The sequence below is a fragment of the Bos taurus genome, chromosome X (assembly GCF_002263795.3).
Source record: "Bos taurus isolate L1 Dominette 01449 registration number 42190680 breed Hereford chromosome X, ARS-UCD2.0, whole genome shotgun sequence".
NCBI lineage: Eukaryota > Metazoa > Chordata > Mammalia > Artiodactyla > Bovidae > Bos > Bos taurus.
The window spans coordinates 81,236,159-81,253,824 of record NC_037357.1 but is presented as its reverse complement, the minus strand read 5'-3'; positions in this window follow the sequence as shown (position 1 = coordinate 81,253,824).

The window sequence follows — 17,666 nt, the reverse complement described above, 5'->3', positions numbered from 1 at the left end:
TCTAATTTTGTCATAGCTTTCTTCCAAGAAGCAAGCGTCTTTTAATTTCATGGCTGCAGTTACCATCCACACTGATTTTGGAGCCCCAAAAAATAAAATTTGCCACTGTTTCCATTATTTCTCCATCTATTTGCCATGAAGTAATGGAACCAAATGTCATGATCTTTCGAGTGTTGAGTTTTAAGCCAGCTATTTCACTCTCCTCTTTCACCCTCATCAAGAAGCTCTTTAGTTCCTCTTCACTTCCTGCCACTAGAGTAGTATTATGTGCATATCTGAGATTGTTAATACTTCTCCAGCTTGTGCTTCCTCCAGCCCAGCATTTTGCATGATGTACTCTGCATATAAGTTAAATAAGCAGGGTGACAATATATAGCCTTGATGTACTCCTTTCCAAATTTGGAACCAGTCCATTCTTCCATGTCTGGTTCTAACTTTGCTTCTTGACCTGCACACAGGTTTCTCAGGAGGCAGGTAAGGTGGTCGAGTATTCCCATCTCTTTAAGAATTTTCCACAGTTTCTTGTGATCCACTCAGTCAAAGGGCTTCTCTGGAGGCTCAGACAGTAAAGAATCTGCTAACACTGTGGGAGACCTGGGTTCAGTCCCTGGGTTGGGAAGATCCCCTGGAGGGCATGGCAACCTACTTCATTGTTCTTGCCTGGAAAATCCCCATGGACAGAGGAACCTGGCAGGCTACAGTCCATGAGGTCGCAAAGAGTAGGACTCGACTGAGCGACTAAGCACAAAGTATTTGCCTGTCCCCCACGAGCCTGATAAGCAGGCAGGGCAGGGACTGGGACTTCAGTTAAGGCTGGTAAGGACTGAGAGAGCTGTCAGAGTGGATGTGAGGGCAGGCGGGAGACTATCGGATAGCCCACTGGCTGCCCAGGCCTAGCTTTCTCTTGGTGAGATCCCATGACCCAGGAGCTGTTCCTCATCCCTGAAGGCTCAGGACTCTATCAAGTTTGCCAGACTGGGGGCAACTGACTGCCACTGGTCCTAAGCCTAAGATTCTGAGGTCTCAAGCAGAGGATCTGTTTATGTGCTTGGGGTAAAGCATCAAACCATCAAGGAGGCACTGTGTTCTGCTTGGCCTTGTATCATAAGGTAAGGCCACAGCTGAGGCAGAGGGAGCCTTGCACTTCTTATAGCTCCATGGCTCAGGGCCACCCTGTCCCAGCCAAGCCTAGAGACATTCTCATACCTTCTGACTCCTTAATCACCCCTGTTCTCATCCCCAAACAGGCCCACAGAAGCCTTTTGTTCACATGGGGCATAATACCGTCTGGGGTCTTTCCTAGGTTTCCTAAACTGTGGTCCTGTAGCATGTCTGAGAGATGGGTTTATAGGGTCTGAGACTGTGCTAGATGTGCTAGAATTGTAGGCCAGAATGTGTGCGGATGTATTTTCTGGGGTGGCTATCTATCCAGCCTTTACCACTCTTTTCCTCATGCAGCAAATATTGATTGAAAACCCTCTCTGTGCAGGGCATTGAGTTAGGTACTAGAGACACAGTGATGAGTGGGACAGATGCCTGCCTCCAGAGAGCTTCCAGTCCAGGGGGAGTCAGTGAATGAGTAAGCAAACCAAAAATATCTCCACATGAGAACAGCTGGGACCTGGCCTCTGCCTAGTCCAATGTCATTCATGCCATAAATTGGCAGTGCTCACAGTTTTGAAGGTATGCCTGAGTGAGGCCCAGAGCAGGAGGCATGGGGGCAGGGAAGAGCTTGTCCAAGGTCATACATAAAGTCAGTGGCACTACCAGAAACAGACTCCTGGGTTTCAGGGCTCTTGGTGCAGGGCACTGACTGCCACGTGCATGTAGTATTTAAGTGGGCACATGGCACATGGAGTTGCTTTGGGCTTGACACATTTTTTACGGCCAATAAAGTCACTCCCACCTCTATCTCCGTTCTTAGTTCATCCATTTCCAAGGCAGATTGCCTATGGAGGAACCTCACCCCGCACCCCTCTCAGCCCACAGGCAGCTGTTCTCCTTCTAGCCTGCTGGGTGGGCTCTGGACCTTCCTGAGGCCTCACTCCCTGAGAAGGTCCAGCTGGCAGGCCCAGCTGGGGGTTTGAGGGAGGATGGGGCCCATCTGGAGGGGCCTTGGAGTGAGCCTGCTGGAGGGGCCAGCAGGGAGGGAGAGCCCCTTGGGAACAGAGCCTGCACTGGGAGAACTCTCTCAGAAGGACACAAAGAAAAAAAGAAAATGCCAGGGTATCTGAGTTGGCACTCATGACAGTCTTCTGAGGCCTGAAAGAATATTGAGGGTTCCCGTTCACCCTCCCTGGGATATATTTCCTATATTTGAATCTGTGTGAATCTGTTCAGTTTCCCAAGTCTCTGGGCTGGGAATGGACCATTCTCCTGCCCACCACTCCCTGGCACCATTCTCTTTCTTCTCTGGTGGCCACGGTGGCCCAGGCACTGGGCAATGTCTAGGGAGAAGGGAAGAGTGAACCTGTAGTTGAAGAAATCCCCTCTCTGTGGAAGGCCTTCAGTCTCATGGAGGAGATAAGGCCTAAATGATTTGCTCCAATATGCCATGGTCAGTGCTTTGGGTCTTTTGAGGAGGGAGAGAGTAAGTCTGTGGATGGCAGGGCTGGGAGAGAAAGGACTCCCAAAGGAGACATTGATCAGAGGAGAAAGGGTGTATGGGCAGAAGGCCCTCCCTGGCCTCCAAGGGTTAGTCTGAGCTGCTTAAATCCCCATGTGATGTTCATCCCATTCTACCATATTCCATCCAAATTCTTGACCTGCCTCTGCTTTCCTGGTTCCTGAGGCAGGAAGCTCATTCACTACCAAGAAAGAAATCATCTCAAAATAGCCCTTACTCTAGGAAAGCTCTTTCTTGAGTTGGGCTGAACTTCATCTCTTTATGGCTTCTGTGCAAGGGTCACAGCACTGTTACCTGAGGCCACCTACATTCTGTCTTTTCCCTCTGCCCTTCAGAGGTCTGGAACTCCGGAGTCTTCTCCAAGCCAAACAGCTCTTTCCATTCTCCCTCCTGAGGTCAGAGTTCCAGCTTCCTCCCCAGTCTGCTTTTGCTTCCCTGCCCATGCTCCAGCATGTCTATGGCACCCTAAATATGCGGGTCCACAGCTGACAGCATATTCCAGGGCAGTCTTTCACTTCCTTGTTCTAGAAATGTCTGTGCTCCTTACAGATGCAGCCTACAGCTTCTTGGATTTATTTAGGAACAGATCTCTTTACTCTGTTTCCAGCCCTCTTGCCTATCCCCTCTGGTCAGCCTCATCTGAGGACTGGGTTTTAGGATCCAAGAGTAAAAGATCTGACTTTTCTCCGTGACATAATTACTTTGTACACTTCAGCGCCTCCTTCTTGTCTATCACGACAAGACTGAAGGCTGATGAATTTAGGTCTCCACCTATAGTTGGACCCATGCTCCTAACCTTACCAATGAGCAGCTCTGACTGTGCATGTCCTGCCAGGCACTCATCTCTGTGAATTCATCCTGAAAGGCCTTGTCAGATGCCTGGAGGTGAGAAGACAGCTCCCCTCACACTGCCCTGTGACCCCAGGAGCCTGAAGGAGTATGTCCAGGAGTTGATGGTAGATCCATGGACAGAAGAGGCAGGATGCCAACTACTCTGCCTGGCCTGCCATCAGCCAGCCAACTTTTCCAGAGCCTTGTTGTAGCCTCTGAGTGTGATGGGGGTGCTACAGAGAATATTCAGAGACACCAGACACTGCCTCCGCCCCCTGGGACCTTCCAGTCTCACAAAAAGAAACCCAGGTGGGCACCTAATGTAGGCTGAATCAGGTCCCCCAAAGGTATCAGGTCCTAATCACTGAACTTGTGAGTGTTCCCTTACTTGGAAAAAGGATCTTTGCAGATGCTGTTAAGGATTTCGAGATAAGGAGATTATCCTGAATCATCTGGGTGGACCCCAAATGCAATTATACCCTGAGAAGGAGGTATCCATATAAGAGGTAAAGTGGAGGGAGATTTGACACAGAAAAAGAAGAGGTCTTTTGACCACAGAGGCAGAGATTAGAGTAGTTCAGCCTCAAGCAACAAATGCTGAGGGCCACAAAAAGCTGGAAGAGACCAGAAACAGTCTCCTCTAGAGCCTCCAGGGGGAGTCTGGCCCTGCTGACACCCTGATACTGAATTTGGACTTTTGGCCTTGAGATTTAGAGAATACATTTGCACTGTTTTAAATTTGTAGTAGTGGGTTAGAGCAGCCACAGGAAACTAAGACAGTCAATGAGGGAGACAAACGAGCAAGTGAGGAGGCCCAGACCAAGATCAGAGAAAGTCGGGAAACTGGTGGCTGCAAATCTCAGGCAAGGCTTCCTGGAAGAGGTGGGCCTGGAGCTGGAACCACAAGAGCAGAGGCGGGAGGAAATGAGTGGAGGAGGGGGACAGGATGGCTCAGACCTGCTAAGACCAGAGACACTGTAGCTGCAGAAGGGAAAGGGGTGTGGCGGGGGGGAGCGGTGAAAAGGATAAATCCTGCAAAGTTGCTGTTTTACCTTCCTCCTAGGGAGAGATGAACAGTGCCCTGTATCACCATGAGGCTGGCCCCTGCCAGGCTCGCAGAACCCTAGAGTGGGGTTTCAGGCCCAGCAGCACCACAGACCAGTGCCTGCTGCCTCCCTGGGCCTCAGTCTCACCGTTGATATATTGGGAATGTTAATATTGGCAACACAAGGACATTTTCCCCTTTTCCAGTTTCCCTTTGTTGTCTGAATTTTTCTACAAGATGTTAACAGGCAAGAATGGGCTGCTTCTCTTTACACGAAAGGATCCAAGGGGATGGGAGTAATGCTAAGACCCTCTCCCTGCTTTGGGATGCAGTGAGGTTTGTGTAAGATAGCCACCCTGATTCTGAGCTCCACGAAGGCCAGTGCCCTCCAGGCTTGCTTCCCAGAGCCCCGCAGCCAGAGCAGGTGCCCTCCCTCTCCGGAGGGCCTGTTTTCCCCCTGCAGCTCCTCTCTCCTGACCCCTGCCAGCCCAGCTCCCAGGCAGCCGCCACAGGAAGGCATGGAGGAAAGCCGAGCATGGCTATTTATAACAGGGGATGTGATAAACACTTCGAAGAGATATTTCCCAATAGACCAAATTCAACGGAGATTACATAAGCAATTAGATCTTCTGAGCTCCCTGCCATCTTCTTGCACTGAGGCTGTCCAAAACGTGTGTGAACAAGTCTTTCTTTATAGTCAGACATTTATACTTTACAAGGATGTAAACTGAAATGTTTCAGGTGGGCAAGCCAATCCCGACCCACCCCCATTCCCACCATCCCCCTCCAGCCACCTTGAGTGGTGGTGGAAGAGTCCTCAGGGCCTCTACTTCTTGCAGTCAGGTGATGCTGGGCAAGTTCCGGCATGTCTCTGGCTCCCTCTGTGCCTCAGTTTCCCCTGCTGAACAATGGAACAAAAGTGCCCAGCCCTCAGGCTGCCATGAGAATCCTGTGAGAAACTGTCTGAAAGCTCTCAGGCTGGCCCCGTGGTGGGTACTCAAGCTATCTTGGATCCCAGAGTCCCCTTCTCCTTTCAGGCCTACAGAGGGGAGGGAGTTTGGCTCCTGGTTCATCTGGCCTCCCCTCCCTCCACCACCTCCCTCTCCCCCAAGTGCTAATGCTTTCTTTCTAATTTATTAGGCTGTTAATGGGCCTGAACAGTGGTAATTGTCTCTTGCCAAGGGTGAAAGCTATCTGCCCTCGACAAAGGCTCACGCCTCTCCCTTCTTCCTGGTCCAAGTGCCAAGACCTGCTGATCCCCAGCACTGGCCCTTCCCACCACAGCAGAATCTCTTGTCTGTAAAAATGCCCAGGACCAACTCCCCCCAAAGCCATAGAGCTGGCAGCCCCTGGATCCTGGCCCTCACGCTTCTGGCTGTCATAACCTGGCACACATAGTCCCAGGGGAACTGGGCAGAAAGAATGGCTGGCAGAGCTGGACGTAGCTGGGGAGGGGAGGGGAGGCCCGGTCGCAATTGTCCCTCTACCAACTCCAGCGGCTCTCTCCACACACCCAAAGCTCCTGCCGCCCCCAGCCACTCACCCAACTCTTCCCATCTCCAGGCTTCTGCCTGCGCTGTCCCTTCCCCCTCTGCCCCATCTCCTGGTCATAGATCCCTCCTGGTAATAGATTCAGTCCAAGGATTTCCGACTCTGTGAAGGAAACCCTCACTAAGGCCTGCACTCCCAGGGACTCATGGGCCACGCCTTCCTGGTGTAAGAGTGAGCCCTAGGTCTGGGCTTTCTCTGGTCCCCTGTGGCCAGCCTGGAGCCTAGCCCAGAGGAGATGCCCTGGGGCTTTTTGCCCAGTGTGATGGAATCAAACCGTAGCAGCAGAGTGGTCATTACAAGGGATAGTGAGACAGGTGGCATCTCCTCCCCAACACCAAGCAGAGACTGACCAGGGGATGGGGGCACCTTCCAGCAGAGGAGACAGGCAGCAAGGAGCAGGAGTCAGATGCTATCAGAGGACGTTTGCAAAAGAGACAGCTAATGGGCAACTCTAAGGGTATTCAGCAAGCACTTAAAGAGTCTTGTCAGGGGCTCCAGGAATACTTCTGCTGTGTATGTGACATGGTATCTGTTCTAGTGTGGGGGATATAAAAACAAGCCCTGGAATCAGGAAGCTATTGCACAAGAAGCTGTGTGATCTTGGCCAAGTCACCTGTCCTCTCTGAGCCTCGGTTTCTTCATCTGTACAGTCGAGATAGGAATCCCTACCTCACAGGACTGTTGAAAGAAGTAAACCATATGACATGAGGACCAGGTGAGAGCACCTGTGCACAAACGCTTGGCGTTCCTTAGGCACCCTAATAAACTACCATTTTCTTCTCCTACCAGTACCGCTGGGAACTCACAGTCTGTCTGAGGGCTTTATCCAGCAGAACCCCAGCCGTAGTAAGTGTTGAGAGTCTCAGAGTTGAGTGATGAGTTCTTAAAAGGACATCGTATGTGAAGGACAGAGCACAAAGGAACAAGGTAAAATGATATAGCACAGCTGTAGGTTAGACATTAGCAAGAATTCCCAGATGACAAGAACTTAGAACTAAGAAAGCTTTCAAGAAGAAGAATCCTCTAAAAACCTAACATCTGAACTGAGACCTGGAGGGCATGAAGAAATCAGCCTTGAGAAGAACTGGGGGGAAAGTGTTGCAGATAGAGGGAACAGCAAGTGCAAAGACCCTGAGGCAGAAATCAGCTTTGTGGGGTCAAGTTACAGAAGAGGTAAGTTCAATTAGAACAAAGTAGGAAGAAAGTGATCCCAGATGGAACCAGAGGGCCCAGACTATGAAGAGCCTTACAGGCCATGGATAAGGACTTTGCCTTTTACTTTGAGTGACATGGGAAGCCCTGGGAGGATTTTGAGCAGCAAAACAACATGAGTGACTTAGGACTAAAAGAGATCACTCAGCTTTTGTGTGAATAACAGTTGGTAAGGGACAAAAATAGAAGTAGGGAAACCACGAGGAGGTTTCTGCAGTGATCTGGGCAAGAGATGATAGTGGCCTGGAGGGGGGCGGTAGCAGTGGAGGCATGAAGAAGTGGTCAGATCTGGGATTTACTTAGAGATGAAGACGGCAGGACTTGCTAATGAATTGGAATAAGAAAGGACACTTATTTGGCATCTATTATTAGTGCAGCCAGCACCTCAATGAATCCTTTTGACTGCCCTGTCAGGTCAAGCTGATTTATCTCCATTAGACTAAGGAGAAAACCTAGGCTCTGAATGGCGTGTGGCTTGCTCAAAGTCACACAGCCATGAAGTGGTAGACAAACTAGGAGCCAGGTCTGGGTGATTCCAAACTTGATGTGCTTTCCCTGCCACCATGATCCAGGCCTGTGCTAGGCCCAGCCTTTGGAGCATGGGTTCCCAGTTCAGTTCAGTCGCTCAGTCGTGTCCAACTCTTTGCAACCCCATGAATCGCAGCACGCCAGGCCTCCCTGTCCATCACCAACTCCCGGAGGTCACTCAGACTCACGTCCATCGAGTCAGTGATGCCATTCAGCCATCTCATCCTCTGTCGTCCCCTTCTCCTCCTGCCCCCAATCCCTCCCAGCATCAGAGTCTTTTCCAATGAGTCAACTCTTCGCATGAGGTGGCCAAAGTACTGGAGTTTCAGCTTTAGCATCATTCCTTCCAAAGAAATCCCAGGGCTGATCTTCAGAATGGACTGGTTGGATCTCCTTGCAGTCCAAGGGACTCTCAAGAGTGTTCCCAGAGAACAGTTGTCTAAAGAGGAGTCTCCTACCACTGCTTTGTTCTAAACCTGCCTTGAGCTCTGCTCTCCCTGCTTCATCCTCCACTCCACCCCACCTCACTCCTCACACCAACCACTTCTGCAGCTGAAGAGGAGCAGCCCTAGCGTGTTCATGAGTGAAATGCAGGAGCAGTCCATTGCCTCTCTGGTGACATGAGGACTAAATGAGACATGAGATGGGGTGGCCAAAGCCCCCCTGCCCAGGGCCTGGCATTCAGCCTTCCCTCTTCCCTCTTGGCCATGGGTGCCACCTGGCCCAGATACCCAGCAGGCTGCCCTGGTGTCCCTCCCCCCAGCAGCCCCCACATAGAAGCCAGCATCTCTAGGCAGAGTCCTGTCAGGCTCTCTCTCTCTCTGTCACTTTTACTGTCCATTCCTTGGGGCCCAGGCACATGGGATGAGTCCAACCATGCAAAAAGGATGCAGGATAAAGAAGAAAAGTTCACTTCTTCTGGCATGATGCTTTTTATCCCCACCAAAACCAAACATAACTGACCCTCACCATGTGTGGGGCCCTGCAAGCCCCTCTGCGGAGACAGAGAGGCAGCAAAACACTCACCCTTGTCTCTCCTTCCACATCCCAAGCCCCCAGGTCTCCTCCCACAGAAGCTCAGGAACACTCCGCAATGAAAGGAAGTATTGCTGGCTCTGGCATACCACTCTTATAGTACACCTGGAAACTCAGGCACAGAGAGAAGGGACTTGGCCAAGGGCACACAGCAGAAATGAAATCCAGGACTTCAATCCCAGAAGTATGCTTTTGCCTCCAGAGAATGACTGTGCCCAGGCTGGCACATGCCTGGCATGTGCACAAGTGTGCCCCTGATAGCTGCCACTAGTTTATGCAAGGGCCCAGGCAAGGGGACATGGGAGTGTGTATGTCCAGAATCTCTCATAAGCACCTGCACCCAGGACATGAGGCTCCAGCCTGGGTCACCCCCAAGGAGAGGATTGTTCCCTTGAGCTGGGTGGGCCCACAGCCAAGAAATGCATGCCTGGCTGCCAACCTCTTTCATCAGCCACCCACCTCCCTCCCTGGTGCCTGATGTCTCCCCAGGTCACCTGGCATCCGCATCCTTCCCTCTCCTGGCAGCCCCACGGTTGACCCCAAATGAGGCCCCCTCCCACTGCAGCCAGGAAGAGCAGGAGGGCACACAGAGGCCACGAGGAAACTCGTGCTGAGCCGGCCCTTAGGGACCTCACATCGGCGAGCAAGAAAGGGGCCATGGCCTCTGGGGGCAAGGGAGCCAGTGCGGGATTATGGGCTCCTCGCTCGGAAATGATTGGTCGTGACAAGCTCACTGCAGGAACAAAGCCATGTGAAATTGACCTCATCACCAGTGATCAGATCAGATTGTTTAGTGTGAGGGGAATGCGAGGGGGATGTTCATCTGGGCAATGACCTAGTTAGGGCCTTAAAGAGGCAGAGCAGCTGCCCCACTCTGGGGAGGAGGAGGCACGAGGCCTCTCAGGGGGAGGCCCCTGCTGAGCCACAGGTGGAGGAAGACCCGTTCCCAGGCAGGCTTCGGCCTGGCCACTACAGGCTCCCTGATCCCTCCAGCATCCCCAGGGACCATCTCACGGTAGTAGGGCCTAGCCTTAGGTGCCTGAGGGCTAGTGTACAGAGGTGGACAAGGCAGGAGCCAAGGGCAGAGTTTCCATACCTGTCTGAGGAGAGCAACCAGGTAGATCAGAAACTTGGGAAACCCTGAGGCAGATCTTAGGGAAGAGGAATGGAATTTATTCAACGATTTATTTCCTTGTTTGTTTGCTCTGTCTCAGGCACTATTTGAAAGATGTATATTAACTGAAGTAACCCTCAAAACAACTCTATGAGGTGGATGCTATTATGATGCCCATTCGACAGATGAGCACATTGAGAGTCAGAGGTGACATCACTTGCCCAAGTTTACAAAAGTGTTATGTGACCACCTGATCATGGAGGCTGGGCTTGTTCACAGCAACATTCCACTGCTTCTCCTGTGATGACAGGGTCAGCCAAATAAGATGCAACTAGGAAAAGGTGGCCTGTGCCACACAGCAGAGGCCTTTCTTTCCTGTCAGGCCCTCAGGGTGCCAGGGGGCCCAGGGGCTGGGGTGAGGACGAGGGGGCCTGTCAGGAACTCCAGGAACAGGTGCCTGCTTTCTCCTTGGATCCTGTTTCCTGACACTTGCCTGAGGACCGGAGGGGGAGGGGGAGGGAAGGGACATGTGGCCAGCCGGAGCTGGCCCCTTTCTGCCAAGCACCGCCTTAGGGAATATGACTCCTGCTGCCTGAGGGGTATGGGGGGGGGGGGCGGGGCGGGGGGGATGCCAGAATGGGGGCGGGACTTCTGGTGGGGCACATGGTGTTAACCCTTCATCAGCAATATGTGTGCAAAAGGCAGCATCAGGCCTGGCACACAGGAAGAAGGCACCCACAAATGTGCAGCAAATAGCCAACCCGCTAAGGGTAGGCCAGGGCAACAGCTGCAGTGTGAAGGATCCTGGTCGGTTGCTGGGAAGCATTCCAGGGAGACTGGTAATCTCTTGAGAGCTGGAGGCATAGAAGGAACCCCTGTCATCCTCAAAGGGTTTAGAAGCACCCGAGGCCAGTTACTGAGGAGAACCTTATACTGGGGGCTCCAAGGATGCCAGCTCTGATGGAAACTAAGGGGTCGGTGTGGAACTGGTCTGCCACCCAGGCCCTTGCCGAGTACCATGCAGGCTGACGCATCTAGGCTGGCAAGACCTGGGGGTATGTAGCTTAAAGGAACTCTGCTGTTCCCCAGTGCCTGGGATGAGGGGGCAACTGAATGCTCTGTGCTGACCTTTAGGGCAACCAGCCCTGAATATGCCCCCAGGGCAGGCCTCTCAGTTCTCTGGCTCCCTTCCACCCAATTCTGTTGGTGTCTGGGAACTCTTGTGAAGGCCTCTGGGCCTCAGGCAGGGATGAGCCAGCCTGCCTACAGCCCAGCCTGCTTTCCAGCTCCTTCCTTTCTTCCCTATTTCCTCAGGTCGGGCCAGTTTCCATTCTACATTCCTCCCCCCACCCTGCCTTATCTCACACTGAATTTCTCAGATGCAACCTGGTGTGGCTTCATTTAACTAGTGGCCCCTCTTTCCCTCCCCAATTTGGTTTGTGTGGGGCTTGCTTCTCCCACAATGCAGTGCGACTGCTCTGGGCTACAGGGCATCTCATTCTTTCCTGAGAACCCACACTGAGAGGTTGCAGACCCCCAAGGACTTTACTTCTTTGGGGGAGACTTCTGAAGAACTGTCCAAGGGCAGAGGGATTCTGAGGACCACATTTAAGATCTGTGGGTGGCAGCCATAGCGTTAGAGATTTCTGTTCACTTCAGAGAAGGATTTCCTGTTATGGTGAGCTGTTCTGTAAAACAGCTGTCTCAGGTCCTTAGTGAGACCCTCATCCCCAGAGGTGTGTAAGTAGAGGCTGGATGGACAACCATGAAAGATGCGATTGAGGGCCAGTAAAAGAAGGGTAGGGCTCTTCCGTCCCTGGGTCTCTCTCTATGTTAATTTTTTTGTTGCTGTGATCACCACAGACCCATGGAGTTGTTTGCCTTCTGGTCAGCTCTCCTCACTGCAACATCTGTGCAAGTTCTTGAGGTTCAAGACAGACACAACAAGGCTAAGAGCAAATCCAAGCCAGAGGCGGGGAGAAAGTTGAGACAGCAAACTGCTCCTGGCTTCATGCTCCCTTGTCTCTCTCATTAGCTCCAGGGGTTCTGGAGAAGCCTTATTCCTCAGCTAACCCTGTAACCCTTCCATGCCTTCAAAGGCAAGGGAGTGCCCCTCCAGCAGCAGCTGTCCTAGCTGCAGGGGTCAGGGCCTCGGAACACACCTGAGGTTGGAAGACCCCTGGGTGAGACCTGGCCCAGGCCACCAGGCAGCTCCCTGCCGTGCCTTTGGGCAAAGAGAGGATTCCAGTGGGGCCCCAGTGGCTCCAGGACCCAGACAGCCAGGAAAAGACTCTGGGGTATGCGGTCTCTGCCTTCACAGGTTGGCCACCTGGCAGAAGGAATAGACTGGGGTTCTGGTGGCCCTGGGGAGCATAGCTGAGCCCCCAGGGCGGGAGCTGCCTCTGGGTGCAGCCAGCTCAACTGTGGGAAGAACTTTAGAGCTAGCAGAGCCCTTCACAGGAGCCAGTGTGCAGAGCTGTGCACAGAGGCTAGTTGGCCACCCTTAGTGGGGGTGGTGCTGGGAGCCTTGGCAGTGAGTGAGAACAGAGAAGTTCAAAGAGAGAGAGAGAAAGTGACTGATTCTGTGATTCCCATGTCCTGTGATTCCCATGTAACTATATATCTATAATATCTATGTATTTATGGATTTCTATATCTGTTATCTCTATATTTATCTCTGCATTTCCATATGTCTATCTAAGTAATTGTGTATCTGTGTATTGATCTCTTTGCTATGTATCTACATAGCTCTGTATCCATCTATGTCTCTCCCCTTTTAGAAGAATGGCTGATGGAGATCCCAGAGAGTTTAAGGCCCTCTTCTTCCTGAGCTGCCCCTCTTCATGGTCACTGCCTGCCCTCCCACCCCCTTTCCCACTGGATGGTGGCCATTCTGGGCCTGGGTCAAGGGGTTACCATGAGGAAATAGGCCAAAGTCCGGAAAGCCATCCCCCGAACCCAGTAGCAGCTGCTTTGCTTGCATCTGTTTGGGGTGAGGAAGATGAGAGAGCAGGAAGAGTCATGGGGGAGTGGAGGTGGTGGTGTGGGAGCACAGGGAATGTGACAGTGGCTGAGCAGTCGTGAGTTTTAATTCTGGGAGGCAGGACATCACACTAGTAGCCCGCGCTGGCATTCTCCTGCTGTGTGATCTTGGACAACATTCTGTCCCTCTCAGGCCTTCGATGTGCCCATCTATACCATCAGCCTCTTGAAGGGCCCTTCCAGAGCTGACACCCTTAGCAGGGTAGCAGTCACCACAGATTCCTATCACTAGAGCATTTTGAACACAGCAACTCAAGATATCTATGAAAGTGCTAGCTTCTCAGTCATGTCTGACTCTTTGTGACCCCATGGACATGTTCGCCAGGCTCTTCTGTCTGTGGAATTATCCAGGCAAGAACACTGGAGTGGGTTGCCATTCCCTTCTCCAGGGGATGTTCCTGATCCAGGGATCAAACCTGGGTCTCCTGCGTAGCAGGTGGATTCTTTACCATCTGAGCCACCAGGGATTTATTAATACATAATACAAGGATTTATTAATACATGCTGCTGCTGCTGCTGCTAAGTCGCGTCAGTCATGTCTGACTCTGTGCGACCCCATAGACGGCACCCCACCAGGCTTCCCCGTCCCTGGGATTCTCCAGGCAAGAACACTGGAGTGGGTTGCCATTTCCTTCTCCAATGCATGAAAGTGAAAAGTGAAAGTGAAGTCACTCAGTCGTGTCTGACTCTAGCGACCCCATGGACTACAGCCCACCAGGCTCCTCCATCCATGGGATTTTCCAGGCAAAAGTACTGGAGTGGGGTGCCATTGCCTTCTCCGTTATTAATACATAATGTAGTGGTAAAGAACACAGACTCTGGGGTCAAGTTTGTGAATGTGAATCCTGGTTCTTCTACTGGGTGAGTGGCTTGATGTCTCTGGGCCTTAGTGGTCCCTGTAGAAAGAGGAGACAGGAGCTCTACTCACTGCCATTAAGTGATTGTGGGGGTCTGGGACAGAAAGAATGCATAGATGCTGTTTTTACTATACATGTATTACTTTACTAATTGATGGTGTAAGTCACAAATTGCATGTCCAATGTCAAAACTGTTAAAGGATGAGGTAAAAAGAAATAAAATACTCTCTATATTGCAATATTTTCTTCTCACTCCCCAGTGGGTTACTTAGGGCACTTGGCATTGTAACTCTTCCAGAGTTTGCTTGCGATCCCTTCTCTGCTTTTCCACCAGAGAAGTTTGAGTCTGGGCCTCCTAAGGCGACAAGCATGCCAGTCTGGACTTGGGCCTGCCTGGCACCATGCAACCACTCCTGGATACACTGCGTTCTTCCAGGAGTCCTCTCCCTCAGAGGGGCTAAAGGCCCGGAGGCGCCCCATTTCCCCAGACCTGGAGGACCAGCATGGTCTGGGGGCCTTACTTGTGGCCCACAGGCTCTGCTGCCCACACCCCAGGGTGTCTGCTGTCCCTGTTCTCCTCAGCCCAGGGCCTGGGGTCAAGGTGTAGCCCCTTCCTCTCTCCCTCACCACAGCCAACCTCTCTGTCACAGAGCAAGCAAGCCAAGTCCGGGGCTCACAGCCCGCCCTGAATCTCTATTTCTCGGATGGATAATGACAGTGCGCCATTACTGAGCACTCTTGCACTTTCTTAAGTACTTTACCTGCATCTTCTCTTTGAATCTTCCCAGGGATCCTATGAAACAAATACTCTTCTTCCACTTTGACATATGCGAGCATCACCAATCAGTGACAGAGCAGGGAAACCAATGGCCAGCAGCCTGACTGGAGAGCAGCCTCTTCATCACCTTGTGAGGGTGAATGAACAAGGGACAGAATAGTTTCCCTGTTCCTCTTCACTCTTCCCCAAGGCCCCTGCTGTGCCCTTCCTGAATTCTGGGTTTGCTCTGACCCCCAGGCCCCGGCTCCCCCCGCCCTGTATCTCTGGGGGTCCAGCTCAGTGGGTCTGCACACCCGGCCCCAGGCCCCGGGCTCCTGTACCCCCATCCCCTCTCCCCTCCTGACAGCCCGGCCCGGTGGACCGCGGACCTGCAGGTAATCCCCTCCCCCTTCCTCCCCCCGCAGCTCCAGCGCCTTCCGATTAGCCCAGTCTCAGATCTCTTCGGCTGGGAACAGCCACCCCCACCCCTTCCCCCACTCTGCTCCCTCGTGGGGAGCCCCGCTCCCAGGCCGGGCCGTCCCATTCAAGGCGCCTTCCTCCATTGTCCCCGCCTGCCACTAACGCGGGCCATTAGCATTTCTAAAGCCCACTTCTCCTGGTCTCCACTTTGGTCTCAGCCAAAAAGGGTATCACTTTGAAACAGGATTTTGGGAAAAGGGTACTCCCTAGGTTGCTAAAACAGCTTCCCTTTATGCCCTCAACGCTCCAGGCCTCAGTCTGTCTGCCTATAAAATGGGGAGAATTGCAATCCCACATTTCAGGCTTAGGACACCTGGAATTTCTCAGCTCGACAGTGTTTGAGAAATGAAGTAGCCTCCTGGGACCGCAGTACAACTGCCTGTTCCCCTGGGTTTTTCTGGCCCTACCAGTCTGGACCCTCCATTTCCCAGCCACGTCCCAGGGGAGATACAGAGTTTTGTTAAAACTGGTTTTCCCTGCCCTAACCCAAGCGGCCTTTGTTAAGGCCCTGGCAGGATGGGGCATGAATGAGGGTGACTTCGTTTGCCCTGGCATCTGAAACCTGCCTAAGTAACTTGGGTGGAGAGACAGCGCCACCCAGTGGCTCCATGGGCTCTAAGCTAGTCTTCTTGGGAGTGGGTCCTCATATACCTGGCTTCACGGACCCCAGGAGGCATCTCACCAGAGAAACCCTCTCTACTTGTAAGATTTCATTTGCATTGGTTTAGCTGCTTCAGATCCAAGGCTAAATAAAGAACCAGAGGTTAGAGTCCCAACCTGCTCAGCTCAGCTGCGGCCCCTCCCCCATCATTCCCCTGGGCTGGCAATGGCCCTTACTCTAGACTCTCTGGCCAACGACCAGTACTTTCCCCTGCCTGGTCCTCACTTTTCTCTATCTGGAAAATGGCAGAATATTCCCTAGCCACCTTCTGCTTTTCCTGGTTGGCTGGGGAAATTTGTGGGATAGGGGAGGCTGTGGGTCTGACAGCCAGTCCTCCAAGACAGTTGGCCACTTGGACCCCAAGAATAGGCTCTGGCCCCATCCATATTTCCCTGACCAAATCCCTAGCCTCAGTGTCTTCCTGGAGATCCAGAACTGCTGACCAACCCCCTAATAATACCAGGAAAATGGGACCCACTCCTCCCCAAAGCCTACCTTCTTTGGTTCTTACTTGCTGTTTCTACCCTCTTCCTGCTTCCTCTCTTCTCCCCCTGCTTGTTCCCCTGTGGCTACAGGATGCCTGTGTTTCTCTTCAAGCTTGGTAGGGAGCAAAATGAGGCAAGAGTAACCCCTGTCTCCAATTAAAGCCCACCACCCATCCCATTCCCCTCTAGGGTCCCTTCTGAAGCTGGTCTGGCTGAAGCAGGCGATGAAGGCAGAGGGGACCAACAATCAGCCCCAGAGACCTGGGGTGCTCTGTCTCCATCCTTCCTCCTGGCCTCCTCCCATGAGTCCTCCCTCTGTGCAGATAAGGCAATGGGCTCCAAAGTCCCTCTGATTTGGGGAGAGAGAGTAGGTGGATTGGGCCCCTAGTGTGTTGTGTCTGGAGTCGCTAAAGCTTCTGGAAGAACCAGACTGATGGAGAGAGCAGGAGATAGGAGGAAGCTTGGTCAAGAATGATGGAGCAAAGGGTGATCAGCTCCAGTATACAGTGTGGCCTCTAAGCATGGTTTAACCTGGACTTTCTCCCAGTCAGGAGGAGATGGACAGAGCTGAGAGTAGTCCCAGACACATGGATCAGCAATACAGACGGCAGGGTTCTTCTGGTTTGGGCCTTTTTAGCTCTTCTCTGAGGAATTGTAGGGGTTTCTAGGACCAGTGGCTATGAGTGTGCTGTGCTGTGTTCAAGGGGCAAGGGCAACCCTCATCCCAAAACAGTTCTACTTGATCTGTTATTTTTTGTTATAGTTCCAGATGAGATTTTGTTCAGAAAAATTATTCTGCCACTGGAAATAAAAAGTTTAAAAAACCCTGACTTGATGCAGCTTTACAATTTACAAAGGGGGAAATTGAGGCCCAGAAGGGTAAACTGAGCATAGGACCCTATACCCAGAAAGTCTCCAAGAAATATTTTAGAAAGAGCTATTGAATATCATGACATTTTCAAATAATTTTAAAGCATAACCAAGTTCACTTTCATGCTCCAAGACCTGCCACCTTTTCAAACGATCTAAAAAAGTTGTTGCATGAGCAGAAACAAAGTTGGGAATTTCTCAAATGTTAAGAATTACTTAAAAGCATAGCAAACTCGCATAATTTAAGTGTAAGCAAAGGGGAATTCATACAATTGTCCTTACCTGCTGTCTAAGCCAGGAAGTATGCATGTTCTTGAGTAAATTTTAGTTAATTTCTGTCATGGGTTTAACATTAGCTGCTGATGTTTGACATGAAGAAAAAGTGAAAAAGGAAAAACTTCTTCTTGCTTTGAGGTTGAAATGTAAAAGGTGCTGTCATGAACACAAAGGTACATTCACACCTCCAGGGGTGGTTTGGTTCTGGGGGGGAGCCCGTATTGTCTCTGAGCCATGACTGGGGTATTTGAGGCCCTCGCTCAGCCTTCTGTGGACCATTATGCACCACAGAGCAA